Raw genomic sequence first — 4,792 nt, 5'->3', positions numbered from 1 at the left:
TTTCCACATTTCAAAAGATGAGTTTCTTAATATTATGTCATTTCTGCACACTTTCTCATACATTTTAGGAACAAGTACTCTATTAAACTTAATACCCTGAAAGCAGGTTCCCACTCGTACTCTCTTCAGTCTTGTAAATCATTTGAAATGAAAAATAATCTGCATTTCTGCCTGGCACTGATCAGTTGGTCTGGTAAGTGCAGTACGTATGAAAAGATGTTAATTCATCACTGGGAGGACATGACCAACAATTTGTAAAGGAGGTTATAGATATAGCCTGTAATCTGGCTTTTAAGTTTTATTTTCACTGTAGTTTTGGGCGAAAATAGTGATGAAATCCAAAATCATTGATTTATGTTTAAGTTAATTTAAATTGCCGAACTGCATATCCTTTTCCTGAAATTATGCACCAGTGCGTTTCTATGCTGTCACTTGGAATTGTTATATTTCCAGTTTTGTTTTAGATGAAGCTGACTATTTTTAACTTTTCTGGTACAATACTTATTCTGTAATTATTTTCACAAATTTCATTTCATTTTATTTTCTCCCCTATGGAAGAATGACATAACCATTTTATAAGCTGAGAATACTGTCATTGCCAGGCCAGTTTTTGTGTTGTATTATGCGGTGATTCGGTATTTAGGCATTTACATCTGTTTGAGCAGACCAAGACTCCTTTTTAGTACAAGTTCAAAATTGATCAACACCATCTACAGTACTTTAGTTACGGTTTCGATATAAGTGCAACACGTTTTGAGAAATAGCAGAAGCATAAGAGCTGTAAATGCCCCCGGTGTCCCAGAGATCGATGTCAAGATTGTATGCCCATAGTTCTGGCATGTGCGTGATCTCAACATGTGCATTTTGAGCTTAGGTTCTTTGTAATTTTGCATCAAGTTCCAGGTTAGAACGATGGAAATGATACAGCAGAGAATGGAGTCAATGGCCCATCCTGTCTGTGCCAACCCAAAGACACCATATGCCCTTTTTAACTCCATCTTTCTGCACACAGCCCATTGTCCTGCATTTTGCAGTACTTAAAGTGCAGATCCAGGTACTTTCTATACGGACTTCAGAGTATCTGTCTTTAGCACCATCTCAGCAAATTCCAGGCACCCACCACCTTCATGTTTAAAAAAAAGTTTTTCCTCATATCCCCTCTAATCCTTCTGACACAACCTCAATCTATGACCCTTGGTTTTTCAACCTTCTGCAAAGGGATTCTGGTTCCTTCTGTCTACTCTATATCTAGCCCTCAACCATGTCACCCCTCAGCCTTCTCTGTTCCAAAAATAACAACCCCAACCTCTCAAGCCTGGCAACATTCCAGTAAATCTTCTTTGCAGTCGCTCTGGAGTATTATGTCCTTTGTGTAATGTGGTCACCAGAACTGTGCACAATACTCGTGTTTTATAAAGTTTTCAGGATTGTATTCTGAATTTTGTATTCTCTACCTCTATCAATGAAGGAGAGTAATCCATTGAATTTTTTTACAACTCTATCTACCTGTACTGCTACCTTTAGGGACCTTTGCATATACACACCATGATCTCTCACTTTGTCCCTCTCAGTATGTTCCCAGTTATTGTGCCTTGCCTTTTATTGTTTGACCTCTAAATGCATTACTTCACACTAGTTGAACTCCATCTGCCTCTTTCAAGTTCATAGAGATTGAACAGTTAAATGTCAGGCAAAACATTGGCAAATGGAGGATAATGAGGGCAAATGTAAAGCTATAGAGTTAGTCATACAGCATAGAAACATAGCTTTTGGTTCAACCAGTCCACACTCCCAAACTAAACTAGTCCCACTGCCTGTGTTTGGCCCATATCCCTCCAAGCCTTTCCACTTCATGAACCTCCCCAGATGTCTTTTAAATGTCATAACTGTAGCTGCATCTACCACTTAGGCAGTTTATTCCACACATGAACCACCTTGTGTGTAAAAAAAAAAAGTCTCATGTCTTTTTAAAATTTTTGTCCTCTCATCTTAAATATGTCCCCTAGTTTTGAACTTTCCACCCTAGGGAAAAGACCCTTGTCATTCACGTTATCAATGCCCCTCATGATTTTAACAACCTCAAAAAAGGTCACCCTTTAACCTCCTATGCTCTAAACTATTTATAAAACCTCTTTATTCTGTCATTTTGCTTAACTATGAACTTTAAATCTGCTCTTTGCTTTCCTAATTTCGTTTTTAAATTCACTCCGTCTTTTACTCTTCTAGGTTTTCTACCATATTGAGCTGTCGGTGACTGACCTGTTACTGTTGCCTTATCTTAACCTGCATGCTTCTTTGAGATCCTAGGCTGTAGATTAGGGAGGATCATCCATAATCATTGTGGAAACATACTTGTCTTGAATGCTTACAATCTCCGTGAATGCCTTCTACTGCCCTGCTAATAATTTGTTTCAAGTAGCTGTTTCCAGTCCCCATTTTAAAAAGTTGTATCTCAGCTTTGTAAAATTGGCTTCTCCCTATTTAAGAACTTTCATTCCTGGTCTTTCTTTAGCCTTTTTTGTAAAAACATGAAATCTAATTGAATTCTGATCTCTCCAACACAAAATGCTCCCTCACTGACATCCTTTCTGCCTGCCTAGCTTAATTCCCTAACACTAAAATTAAGTCCAGAACTATTTCTCCTGTTGTGCTAGTTAAATACTAACGCAACAAACTCTCGTGAATGTATTTTAAGGACTCTGTCCCCCTATATCTTAAGTTGGTTCTATCCCAGTTAACATCAGAGTGGTCAAAATTCCCCTTATTGTTTCAGTTCTTCTCGCACATTTGGTAACCAGTTTGCTCACCTGTCTCCCACTGGCTGTTAGTAGACCTTGTGTACACACTCTGACTCAGTTTTTCCCCTTTTGTGTTCTTCAGTTCAAGCCAAATGGCCAAATTTGATTTCCTTTCTAGTGTATAATCTCTCCTGACAACTTCATTGTTTCTTTTGCCACTGTTGCTACCCTCTTTTTTTTTTTAAACCCCCTCTCTGCACCTTGTTTGAAAATCCTGTTAAGAATGCTGAATTGGCATTTCTGCCCCTCTGTAAGCCAAGTTTTAGTCATACTTCTAAGGGCTTACCTGTTGTCTCAGCTCATCAGTCATAATTCCTTCATCTACGTTTTAGCCTTTCTTTCTTCTGCCTTCCACAGTCAGTTGTAAAGTTGCTTTTACCCATTTACAACTTTGCTTCTGAATCTATGCTCAGGTTTCCAATCCACTGCTGAGCTTGTTTAGACTCTGTCCGGCAAACCATGCAAATTGGACCCTATTATATTGGTCCCATTCTGTACAAGGGGAAACCTTTTGTTTTTAGACGTCCAATCTCTTTCAGAACTGACCCAAAAACCAAGGAAATCTAAAGCCCTGCCTCAAACCCAATGACTCGAACCATACGTCCATTTGTACTAACCTACTGTATCTATAGTGGGACCGTAAGCAATAGGACCACGAGTGGGCCATTTGGCCCCTTGAACCTTCTATGCTATTCAATAGGATCAGGGTTGATATGTCACTTTTGTTCCTTTTTTCCCTTGATTCCTCTACTGATCAAGAGTCTAACTCTCTCTCAGCCTTAAATACGCTCAAGGTCTTTGCCCTCACAGCTCTCTGTGGCAGGAAATTACAAAGATACTCAACCCTCAAAGGAAAAATATCCTCCTCCTCTCAGTTTAAGAATATGACCTCTGGTCCCAGATCCTTGCAATAGGGAAAACATCCTCTCAGCATTGACCCTGTCAAGCTCCTTAAGAATCTGATATGTTTCAATGAGATCCCCTCTCATTGTTCTTAACTCTAGTGAGTAGAGTCCCAACCTGCTTGACCTTTGCTCGCAAGGCAATATCTCCATCTTGGGGATCATCGTAGTGAACCTTCTCTGAACGACCTCCAATGAAATGACATCCTTCCTTGGACAAGGAACTGAAACTGCTCACAGTGCTCCAGGTGTGATCTCACCAGCTCCTTGTACAATCACATTAAGACTTCCTTTCTCTTATATACCAACCCCAGCGGCACGTGGTAAGCACTGCTGCCTCACAGCGGCAGAGACCCGGGTTCAATTCCCGCCTCAGGCGACTGACTGGAGTTTGCATGTTCTCCCCGTGTCTGTGGGGGTTTCCTCTGGATGCTCTGGTTCCTCCCACAGTCCAAAGATGTGCAGGTCAGGTGAATTGGCCATGTTAAATTGTCCGTAGTGTTAGGTAAAGAGTAAATGTAGGGGTATGGATAGGTTGCGCTTTGGCAGGGCGGTGTGGACTTGTTGGGCCGAAGGGCCTGTTTCCACACTGTAAGTAATCTAATCTAATCAGTGTGCTATGTAAATGAGCCAGTAGTGAGACCATAAAATGTTGAAGCAGAAGTAGACTATTTGACCCATCAAGTCTGTTTTCTTATTCAATGAGAGCAGTCAATTTGATCATTCAATTCCATGTCTCTGCCTTATCCCCATAACCCATGATTCCTTTTACTGATAGACCGATGTTAATCTCCATCTTGAATATCCTTAACTCCACAACCCTGTGTGGTAAAGAAAGCCTCGTATTTACCAATTTCTGAATGAATGACTCCTTACTTTGAGATTATGACTTCTGGTCCCAGCCTGTCCTCCATCTTTCTGCATCTAGCATGTCAAATCCCGAAAGGATCTGATCTGTTTCATAAGTCTCCTTTCATCCTTCCCAATTCCAATGTCCACAAGCTTGGTTGGCACAGTGGTTAGCACTGCTGCCCTACAGCACCAGGGACCTGGTTTAGATCCCATCCTCGGGTGACTGATTGTGTGGAGTTT

The sequence above is a fragment of the Chiloscyllium plagiosum genome, unplaced genomic scaffold (genome assembly GCF_037043375.1).
Source record: "Chiloscyllium plagiosum isolate Xiang-an unplaced genomic scaffold, Cpla_swu_hap1 HiC_scaffold_4, whole genome shotgun sequence".
NCBI lineage: Eukaryota > Metazoa > Chordata > Chondrichthyes > Orectolobiformes > Hemiscylliidae > Chiloscyllium > Chiloscyllium plagiosum.
This window is presented reverse-complemented; position numbering follows the sequence as displayed.